This window comes from Adiantum capillus-veneris, chromosome 9 (genome assembly GCF_014529385.1).
Source record: "Adiantum capillus-veneris isolate H3 chromosome 9, ASM1452938v2, whole genome shotgun sequence".
Lineage (NCBI taxonomy): Eukaryota > Viridiplantae > Streptophyta > Polypodiopsida > Polypodiales > Pteridaceae > Adiantum > Adiantum capillus-veneris.
The window spans coordinates 1,442,223-1,454,557 of NC_140939.1; positions in this window are offsets into that span (position 1 = coordinate 1,442,223).

Below are 12,335 nucleotides of genomic sequence, written 5' to 3' on the forward strand. Positions count from 1 at the left end.
CACATGCATGTGGAAGATTTTGGAGAAACTTGAGGGGCAAGAGGGTTGAGAATTTTGGTAACTTGAGTCTTGTGGATATGTATACACATTGTAGGCAATTATATGAGTAAATAAATGCTTTAAAAATATCATTTTATTGTTCACTCCCATGTATACCCTCTTTTCTTACTATTGGGATGTATGCTGGGCTTAAAAAGCTGGCCACTTGCAAAGCGAGAGATCTTCAAGGTATCAAGCCAGAGATGATCAAATGCATAGGAGATTTTACCCATGAATGGATCTCTAATATGTTCAACCTTACACTTCAAGATGGTATGCCTTATGATTGGACTACTAATTGGGTTAAGCCTTCGCAAAAAGGAGGGGATGTAAAGAATGTAAACAACTATCGGACTATAATGATTGGGTCTCTTATGGCAAAGTTGATTGGGTGCATAATGGAGATGAAATTGAGTGATTGGGATGAACAAAATGACAAGCATGCAAAAGGACAAGCCGGTTTTTTTCAATGCCATAGCACCATTGATCATCTTGTAACTCTCGTGTTCTCATGGAGAAAAGTCGGTTGAAAGGAGGCAAGCAATTGTATTGTTTTTTTGTGGAGAAGGATGGAAGAACTCAAAGTGCCAAGTGAGTTTATGCTTGTAGTTTCTTGAATCTATGAGAAGGTGATTTGTCAACTGCGCATGGGAAGAGAAATTTCAAAAAAAATAGTAAGCACTATTGGGGTTAAACAAGGATGTCCGTTTACACCAACTCTCTTTGCTCTATGCATCGATCAATTGGAACAAATGGTACTTGACTTTATGCGAGAAGAAGACATTGAAGAGGTCACTATTTGCAATGCAGTAATCATGCTTTTGTTGTATGCGGATGATGTAGTTCTTCTAGCACACACTTTAGAAGATGCACAAAAGCTTATGGTTGTGCTTGAGAACTTTTGCTTGCATAGTGGGCCAATTGTGTATGAATCCAAAGCAAAGGTTATGCTTGTGAAAACCGACCATAAGGAGAGGCCATGCATTGTGTACAACAATGAAACATTTGAAGTTTTTGAGAGCTTTAAGTACCTTGGCCTTGAGATTCCGTCCAATCACAAGTGGCATGAATGTGCTATGCATCATTTGGAAGCCCATTATGCTCACTGCAAGTTTGAGAGTCTGAGTACCACACACTACTAGGGTGCTCAGCTTTTGGTCACATCCAAACTTGCTTCTCTCACATTTTCAGCCATGACTTAGACATACACACTTTCCTCTCCCATAAACAATGTGGTCTCTCCATTGCGACTCTCATCACCACAATTTTGGAGCATTGAGAGTCACTCATGAGCCATACACATACTACATCACATGTAACTTTGGTCCCATAGGTCATATTTGACCTCCGAGGATGATAATAAAATCTCTCTCTCTCTCTCTCTCTCTCTCTCTCTCTCTCTCTCTCTCTCTCTCTCTCTCTCTCTCTCTCTCTCTCTCTCTCTCTCTCTCTCTCTCTCTCTCTCTCTCTCTCTCTCTCTCTGTTGCACTCTATCTCCTAGCCATGATGATCCTTCGCTACCATCCACCATAGCTGCCTCCCAAAACCCATATTTCTTGTGCATCTTGCACAATTGATTGCAAATCATCCATCATTGTTAGAAACATTAGTGAAGCAGTATCACCCTTCTAACATTGGATTCTTGATTATGCATACCTAGATACATTAATTCCCTAGCATAAACCTCTTCATATGGCTCCCAAGAAACATCATTAAAGATTCCTTGTTTTGCACAGAATCTAGAGAAACATCACAACATCAACCGCACTCACAGATACTAGATTATGCATGAAATACTATTGTTGGGTAACCTTATCTGTAATATAGAATTGCTCCAAAGCTTCATTTAACTAACACATAACCTCTATGTCTACCTCTTCAAAATAATTGTCTACCATGTGCAGCTCAAGCTACAAGGTAGCCTTTCCACATTTAGAATACATGATAGCCATATCTTTTGTAACCTGCTCTTTGATTTTCTCAAGCTCAACCAAGTATTTTTGAGCTTCTGTAACACAAAATTCAGTATGCATGTGAAAAATAAAATCTACTTTCTTATCCATATCATTTCCATAATAAATTCACTAGTCCATAACACCAAGATATTGCAATTTATCATGCACCTCTCTAAATAGGCCTTATTTAATATGGGATCATTCTCTCACATTGTGACCTCTGCATCACAAAATCTTGCTAGAGGAGGAGTACGCACCTCCTCTAGATCACCACCTTGTAGATATTCATCAAACATATGCTCTTGTACATCCAAGCCCTCTAAATCCTCTTATATGTCCAAACCTTGTGATACCTGTTTAGCCGGACCGCCCTCTAGCATGGCTAAAGAAACTGAAGTCGACCGAGTTTTCGAGATCAAAACCACAAAAAATAAACCCATCCAGGAAGTCGGAGGTAAAAACAACAAATAAAAAGGTTTTTCTGTATCATTATCGTCGTCACCAACTCATGCGCGTGAGGTAGGCCGCCGAGCCCTTTTGGCACACACTTTCCCTCTCATTTTTTATTTTTCCTCTTTCTCTTCCACCAAACCCCACTGGGCGCATAAGATATCTCTCTGTCCCCCCCCCCCCCCCCCCCCCCCCCCCCCCCCGGGCCGCCATGCTTTACAAAAGTCTCTCTCTCTCCCTTCCTCGTCTTTCTACACTCTTCCGCTCTCTATGTGAAGGTGCAGTACAAAATCTCTCTCCCATTTAAACAGACCCTCCCCTCATCCCTCATCTCTTGCTCTCCCCATCACTCTTGCCAACACTCTTACACTCTCTAATGCTCTCTCGCCCTCTAGTTCAGGCTCTGAGGCTGCAGCAATAATACACACTCTCTCTCTCTACCTAGACACACACACACACCACCCTCCTCTCGTTCTCCTCCTTACCTCACCCTCACCCCTCACCCTGGCCCGCTATTGTCTCAGCCATACACACTTACCCCACCCCTTTGACCACAAACCCCCCCCCCCCCCCCCCCCCCCCCCCCCCCCCCCCCCCGCGTTCCCTCGCTATGCATCTCTCTCTCTCTCTCCCATAATACACACACACCCCTCTCATATTCACACACACACACACATGCACTCACACACACTCTTCACCCCACCCTCTCTCCCCAGTGCCCGTGTTCTCTCCCTCTCTCAACCTCATTCTCTCTCTCTGTTTTCCTGTGCACCAGGCAACATAAAAAAAAATAAAACAAAATTATATATATATGTGTATTAGTATGACTCCCTCTCTCTCGTTCCCACACACACACACACACCTACACACCCACAACATAAACACAACGCACACACATTCCCATAGACACACACACTCACATATATACGAGCACACATGCCTAATGCATCCGCACACACTCAAATGCACATGTGTACACTCACACATATATACACGAGCACACCTACACGCACGAATATAAACACACCAAACACGCATACACACATGCACACACTAGAAAAATCACATTCACGTCATACGCACTCACAAGGAAAAATAAAAAGAGCAAGAAGAACTTGACATCGACAAAGGGGAAATGCCAAAAGCACGAGGAACCGACACCAAAACAAGAAAAGGTGCCAAAGGTGCACCCCAGCCGACACCGAAAGGAGGGACACGTAGCATTTTGGCTTCACGCAACAAAGTACCAATTCTGGCAGCATTAAACCTCACACCAGCCACCCGAACCATCAAAAAAACCCTTGTAAATTCCTTGAACTCCACTCTTCCCTAATAACCTAGCCGGTGGCTAGTGGATTGTAAAAAAAACTCTCCCCATCCCACTCTTTCCTCTCTCTCTGTCTCTACCTTCTCTCCCTCTCTATCTCTCTTACTAGAGAGGCATCTAGACCTTCTACAGCGACCAGTGGATATTTGCAAGGACCATTAGGTAAGGACCACCTCTCAAGCCTATATAAAGAGGCCTCCGCTAAGCACAAAGGGGCACAAGTGAAGGAGGAACACATTAGCTCCATGCACTCTACATTTTAAGCACCACTAAGCACATAATGCAGCTCCTAAGCTAGGGAGCTCATGGCATCATGTTTTGTTGCAAGCTTGGGCATTTTAGCATTGGCAACATCACCATTTTCCCCATTCTTCACCACACCATGGTTGAGTTACTAGTCACGACCACTCCATGCACATAAGGAAGTCACTATTCCCCTGCAAGGCAGCATGAGCACGCTAGGATTGAATGCACCGACACCATGCTACTCCGGGCCGCTCTTGATGCTAGTGATTGACGTCGTCGGTGGTTGCATCGTCTTGATGTTTTTCCACAACTAACCTCCCGCTAACGTGCTAACCTCCCGCTAACTCCAACTTCGCCATGCACCATATGGTGCTCGTATTCCATCATGCATCCCTAGTGCCAAGAGCCAGGTTTGTAACAGTCAGACCACCATTTGTAAGTATCATCATCACCAATAAAAGTGTGCAATGATGTCTTGATCTTTGGGTCCATTCTCTATTCTCCTTAGCTTTGTTTTTTCCCACATTGGCGGGATGTTTCATCTCTTGTATATCATTTTTCTTGTGTTCCATCACGTGGGGCCTTTCCAGTCACTCAGTATGCTCCATTCCGACCTTGTCACATACCTCTTCTGTACACACACTCCTGACTGTTGACTAGGCATTTTCTACATGTGGACCTTTGCTGTATCACCATTTCATGTTGGTTACCTAGAGGGCATCTCACTTTTGCTACCCTAGGTCATGTATGTCTGCGTCCTAGCCGCACTTATGCTAGGTGGTGCCCCCTCTCTAGTTATAGGATTACTCCTACCTTGAGTATGTGGTGTAGAGGCCACCCCATATGGCATGTCATTTTCGGCTATCATTTTCTTGGCGTCCCCCATGGATGATCCTTTCATGAAACCCTCTAGTTTACAAGACTGAAACCCCTAAACTATTGTGAATGGATGAATGGTTAGCAGGGTTCGCTAACTAGACGACAGAAGAAGAAGAGCTCCAAGCACAACTAGACGAACTCTGCATCTCCATCGAAGCTCGAGTGCCAGGCGTAACGGTAATCGATTTGGAGTGGGAGAGTCAACCAACACGTCAGACTCAGTGGATATACATAGGCCGGGTGCCAAGGAGAAGAAGGAGGAAGTCGAGACCATGTCCGCAACCTACAACCAACCCGCAACAACAAGATGGAGGGAGCTCTGCACAATAGAGAATCAACACTATTCTCCTTTGAGAATCGGGTAACTCAAGTCACCGAGGTAATTATCACAGTCAGTTTCCAAGTTGCACCTGATGTTGCACCACAGATAACGGAAGCACATGCTCATGCTCTCACTAGAGAGACTAGGGATCTATTGAGCTTCTTTCAGGAAAGAACACCATCCTCTCCCACAAGCTTGGATAGTGACTAAGCACCTCTAAGCTTCACATGAATCAGTACAACTTACCTCAAGGCAGATCACACATCTAATATGAGTACTCTCAATCAAGGTAATGCTGGACTGGAAGGCTCACTACCAGCACGTCACCGACACCATGCTGGGTGGGGAGCACTTCTTGTTGAAGATGATGAAACAGGAAACAGAAGGAAGATAGCAACTCAGAGTAGGAAGAAGATGGAGAAGGAGAAGACACAGAGCTTGCGTACAAGATCTCTGTAGTCTATCTCTCTGTATTAGAATAATAGAGTATATACTAACTCAGAGCTACAAAGCTTATATGAGACCCTAAGAGATAAGGTGTCCTTTCACACCACATGTCCAGGGGAAAAAACCCAGTGGGAGAAAAGTGCCCCTGGTGAAGCGCGTATACACACTAACACTACTACATGTCTACAAATCCCCCCTGTAGTGATAGTGTGAATCCGTACAAGGTAGCAGATCATCATGTGTATGAGAGTAAGCCCAAAGCTTTTCGGAAAGCTTCAAACTTTTCTCGTGATAACGCCTTTGTAAATAGATCTGCAATGTTATCCTGTGTAGGACAGTAAGTTAGTGTGATCTCCCCTGCATGTAGCCTTTCCCTGACATAGTGGTAGTGAACCTCTATGTGCTTTGTTCTTGCATGAAATACTCGATTCCTTGCAACTGCCATAGCACTCTGACTGTCAGTGAAAATGGTAGTGGGTGCCTATTGACACTCACAAAGATCTGCCAATAACCTGCGTATCCATACACAATCAACTGTTGCCGTGAAAGCTGCCCTGTACTCAGCTTCACAAGTTGATGTAGCCACTGTAGGTTGCTTCTTGCTAAGCCAAGATATACATGCATTTCCCAAGAAAAAACAATTCCCACTTGTGGAATGTCGTGTGTCAAAATCACCAGCCCAATCTGAATCGCTGTAACCAAGAAGCTGCATAGAACTGTGCTTTCCATACATATCCCCCCTTGGAAAGAACATGGAAAGATTAGGGGTACCTGAAAGGTAACGAAGTATGCACTTCACAGCCTGCCAATGATGCATACCTGGGCTGTGCATAAATCTACTTGCTTGTGAAACCCCAAATTGAATGTCTGGACGAGTGTTGCCTGCTAAATATATCAAGCAACCAACCGCTGTTGCATAAGTATGTACATCAAAAGGTTCTCCAGCATCGTGCATGCTCAACTTTGATCCAGTTTCTACGGGTATAGAGATTGGTTTACAATTTTGCATACCAAACTTGTCCAAAATTTTATGCAAATATTTTGCCTGCAACATGTATATGCCATCCTCTGATTGCACAAACCGAATACCCAAGTAATAATGTAGCAAACCAAGATCAGACATCTCAAAGGTTTTTCTCAAAGCATCTTTAAACGCTTCAATTTCATCTGCAGTATTTCCTGTAAGAAGCATATCATCCACATAAAGTGTTAGCATAATGAGAACTCCATCTCTCTTTTTGACATACAAAGTACTTTGTGTTGGACTATTCTGAAATCCCTGGCCAATCAAATAAGTATGTATCTTCTCATACCATGCTCTTGGAGCCTGTTTGAGACCATACAAAGCTTTACGAAATCTACATACCTTTTGCTCTTGACCTTTTACAACAAAACCACTTGGTTGACTTACATAAACTTCTTCCTGCAAATCACGATTCAAAAAAGCAGTTTTGATATCCAACTGATGCACTTTCCAACCATGATGAGCAGCAATTGCAACTAGTGATCTAACTGTAGACGCACGAGAAGTAGGAGCAAAGGTTTCATCATAATCTATGCCTTTCTGTTGCGCATAGCCTTTTGCCACAAGCCTTGCTTTGTACCTGTCAACAATACCATCTTGTTTCCTTTTTACCTTAAAAACCCACTTTGTACCAATAGGCTTTTTACCTGTAGGCAAGTCCACTAGATCCCATGTATGATTCTTATGAATAGAATCAATTTCTTGTTGCATAGCATCTTTCCACTGAACACACTATAAAGCTTGTTCAAATGAATCAGGCTCATTTGCATCACAAAGAGTGCTAAAGCAAGCCAAATCTACTTGCTCTCTGCCAAAAGTAGTACCAACACGTGTTTTTCGTGGCAACGGTGCATCCAACTTGCTATCCTGCAAAGTTTTTTGAACCCATTTAGGCAAGGTTCTTTCTTCCCTGAGAACTTCTTGCTCTTCACGCACAATTTCCTCTACATCATGAGGTGTCACATGCTTATCAAAAGATTGATCAAGATTATCAACCTGTTGTGATTCTTGATTCTCCACAAAAGAAGGAAGCAAACCTTCAAACACATCATGTGTCTGCATATGAGGTACATGAAAAGCAACCATAGGTCGAGCAGTAGTTTCTGCAAAAATTACATTACGACTTTCAAAAATCTTGTTTGTAGCAGGATTGTAAAGTCTATAACCTTTACTTCCACTACTGTACCCCACAAATATACATTTGATTGCCTTATCATCAAGCTTCCCACGTAACTGCTGAGGGATGTGAGCATAAGCAAGACAACCAAAAACACGAAGATAACTGACTGAAGGTTTTCTATCATACCAAGCTTCATATGGAGTAATGGTCTTCAAGGCACGAGTAGGACACCTGTTCAAAACATGTGCTGCACAAGCAACTGCCTCCATCCATAGATTATGAGGCAAACTCTTAGCCTTGAGCATACATCTAGCTGTCTCCATTAAAGACCTATTCTTCCTTTCTGCAACACCATTCTATTGTGGTGTGTATGGCATAGTGCATTGGTGTTTAATGCCTTTCTTTCCCAAAAAATCCTTAAATGCACCTGACATGTATTCACCTCCTCGATCGGTACGAAGAGTCTGTACTTTGCAACCTGTTTCATTTTCAACCATGGCGACATAATGTTGAAAAATTGCAAACACATGTGACTTTGCTTTGAGTGGATACACCCAACAAAACCTAGAAAATTCATCAATGAAGGTCACAAAATAAAGGTTGTTTCCTATAGATGGCGTCCTCATAGGACCACATACATCACTGTGTACAAGCTGCAACTTTCGTGTCCCTCTAACTGAACCATCTTGCGAAAATGCAAATCTGTGCATCTTTCCAAGAACACAACCTTCACATACATGTCTTGGTGGCATCTCCAATAAAGAAAAATCATGCACCATATTATGACGTTGTAAAGTCATCAAACTGCCATAACCAACATGCCCAAATCTAGCATGCCACAACTCAGCATCCTGCATGGCCTGAGTCTTTGTTTCTGCAATACATACCTAAATCTGCTTTTCATAACGATCTAGCACAAATAGTCCATTTTCCAGCGTACCTGTAGTGATAAGAGAATAACCATTCTCTCGATCTCGTACAACACATCTGTCATCCTCAAAAATGACCCGAAGACCAATTTTTGCAAGAGAGGATACAGACAACAAATTCTTCTTGATCCCTGGAACATATAAGACATCTGGCAAGCATAAATCTGAACCATCTGAAATGGTAATCAAAATCTTACCAACGCCTTTGATTGGATAAGAAGCATTATATTGCACATGTCGCCTTCTTTCCTGTTGGAGATGCATCCAATGAACAAAACAAATCCTTCCTTGAAGTAATATGCCTGGATGCACCACTATCAAAGTACCAAATCATTTGTGTCTCGTCAACACTGTAAGCAAAAAAATCTGAACATACTAAGAAAGCATAAGAATCCTGCACAAAGTTTGCAGACTCTTCTTTAGCTGTAGAAGAATCACCAGAAGCTGAAACAACCAAACTTGACTCTTTCTTCTTTTCTTTAGCAATTCGCTTTTTACACTCACTAATGTAGTGACCAAGTTTCTTGCAGTAGTGACATTTACCTTTCTTCTTGGACTTGTCGGAATCACCTTTAGACTTCTCTGAAGACTGTCCTGCACCAGACTTGGAGTGATGAGCACTCTCTTTACCCTTGTTTTTGTTCTGTACAACAAGAGCATGATCCATACCATCCACCTGTAAAGACTTGTTCTTACGTGATTGATCCTCTTGCAATAGCAAAGCCATTAACTCTTCAAAACGAAGAGGCTCAGGATTAGCTCGCAAAGACAGAGTCAAAGAAGTCTGAAAAGTCAAATAAGATGGTGGTAGTGAATTGAGTGTTTTGGAAACCAAGTCCTTCTCTGGAATCACTTCATCAATGCTAAGCAATTGCTCTTTAAGATCCCTGATTTTTGTAAGATGCTCGACAATATCGTCACCTTTGTCCTTCTGTATTTTGTCAAGTTGTTTCTTCAAAAACTCTATTCTGGCAGCGTTTCTTCCTCCAAATATAGCTTGCAGAGCGTTCCAAGCATCCTCAAAAGTTCTGCAAGATCTGATATGTGGTTTGATTGTCCTCTTTATGGTTAAGGCAATCACAGCCATATCTTGTGCATCTTTAGTATCCCATTTCTTTTGCTCTGGAGTGACTTGTGAGGGTCCTGCACCAACAGCTGCACCACGACCAGGCGTGGCAGGTGCAATGCTACCTGGACGAACTTCATCTCCAAATACATAATCCCACAATCCTTTACCAACCAAAACATTTTTGGCCATAAAAGACCAAAGAGAATAGTTGGTACCATCCAATTTGTCTTCGGATGTAAACGCACCAAAAATCTCTTTCTCCGTAGATTGAGCCATATTGTGGATGCACACAGGAGAGCAAAAGAACCTCCAAGAGATTCAAAAATCTCCTCTCCAATCCAAGCAAAAATCTACACAAAATCTCAGCACAAAGCTAAGACAAGCTGCTTCCCAAAAGAACTGTTTACCTGAAGAAAATCTGTCAAAAAGCACACCCTCTTGATCTAAACGCCTCCGAAAAGTAACTTTTGCTACGCTGCTCAGAACAAAATTCTGAGGGGTCGAACGGCTTCAAAAGTGGGGTAAAGTTCCAGGTCACCGTTCAGGTCACCTGTTGAGAATACTCCCGGAACGTCGAGGATGCTCCCACGAGCAAATTTTTTGAAAACTGCCTGAAAACTGCGATTGCGCACGCGGACGCGAAAATGCAAGTAGAGGCTCTAGAAATCACCTTGCTCTGATACCAATTGTTGAAGATGATGAAACAGGAAACAGAAGGAAGATAGCAACTCAGAGTAAAAAGAAGATGGAGAAGGAGAAGACATAGAGCTTGCGTACGAGATCTCTGTAGTCTATCTCTCTGTGTTAGAATAATAGAGTATATACAAACTCAGAGCTACAAAGCTTATATGAGACCCTAAGAGATAAGGTGTCCTTTCACACCAGATGTCCAGGGGGGAAAACCCAGTGGGAGAAAAGTGCCCCTGGTGAAGCGCGTATACACACTAACACTACTACATGTCTACACTTCTTTGAGGTTCTGGCATCAAATCAGCCATTTATCCTACCTTTGGTACAAGGCAATTTACCATTTGAGATTTTAATCTATGTTCTAGTATAAAAAGGGTATATACGCCTCCTTGTAAAGAAAAAAAAATTATTTCAAGCTAAGCAGCGTATCTTTCTAGCTTTCTCTCTCAGTAATCATGGCAAGTGTAGCATTTCCAACATTTAGAGGAAAGAAGGGGGAGGATTTGGTAATAGATTTCCTAGATGACTTTCAAGTAGCATGTGTAGTAAGCAACAAAGATACAGATGAATACCGGGTTAGAATCTTTAAGCATCTCATGAAGCTAGAAGCTAGAAGCTAGGTCGTGGTACAACGCACTTCCACAAGCAACTAAGGATGACTTGGAGCCCTTAAAAACTGATTTTAAGAGGGGCTTTGGGGGAGGTACCACTTCAGAGAAGCTATGGGACAAGTTGAGAGACTTGAAGTAGGAGGGTCTTTTAGAATATGCCACCTATGAGTCCAAGTTTGTGCATTTGTGGGAACGGTGGGTTGAGTCACTGGCAAGAGGGGAAGCTGCACCCAATTTCCTAAAAAAGTACCTATTCACGCATGGCTTATGGCCGCTTCTCAAGGAGAAGGTGAAGGGTGGATTCCTCGCTACGTACGAGTTAGCCATCGAGATTGCTCGCCTTAAGGACAAGAAGTTGCAAATGAAAGCCAAAGAAATTGAGACAACAGAAGCAGGAACACCGCATTGACCAACAACCACGACAATCACCATTCCTCCACCACCACCGGCTCCTAGGGTAAGAAATGACCAACAAGATATGTTGGCCCACATTACTGACCAACTACATAATGTGTCTGTCCACTTGATATAGCAAGGAAGAAATCAGGAGAGAGATCAAGACCAGGAAAGAGCACGAAAACAAAACAAGGATTATTATTGCTACAACTGCGGAGAAGATGGTCACGTTATATACTACTATCCCAAACCGCGAGAAAACTATAATAGAGGAGGTAGGAGAAACCAATTGTCACCCCCTAGAGAGAGAACACCCCCACCCCGAACACCAGCCCCACCAACACAAATTCTACATCCACCTCAGGCACCACCACAAGCACCCATTCCACCTCTTCCACCCGTACCCACCACCTGATCGCCCTGTAAACATCATAAGTTTAGAAGAGAAAGGAAAGGCCATAGTAGTGGATCCACCCAGAGTAAAGGAGAGGGATGAGGGTAAGGAGAAGGTAACCTTTGTAGAACCATTTGAATGCTGGGTATGCAAGCCCACTTGTTTGTCCGGTGTCTAGCTCATGGGAATTACCCCTATAGGATGCAGGTAACATGAGACCTTAGTAGAGATTGCATGAGTTAAAGGAATGGTTGATAGCATTTCACAAAAGCTATATATGTAAAACATCTTAATGTAACTAAGAAGTAGCGTTATTTTTGAGTTGCAGCACCAAATTCTCTCTTTCTCTCTCTCTCTCTCTCTCTCTCTCTCTCTCTCTCTCTCGTTCTCTGCAAGCTGATGCACACCATGGCTTCTCACCTGCACCCTCCATAGAC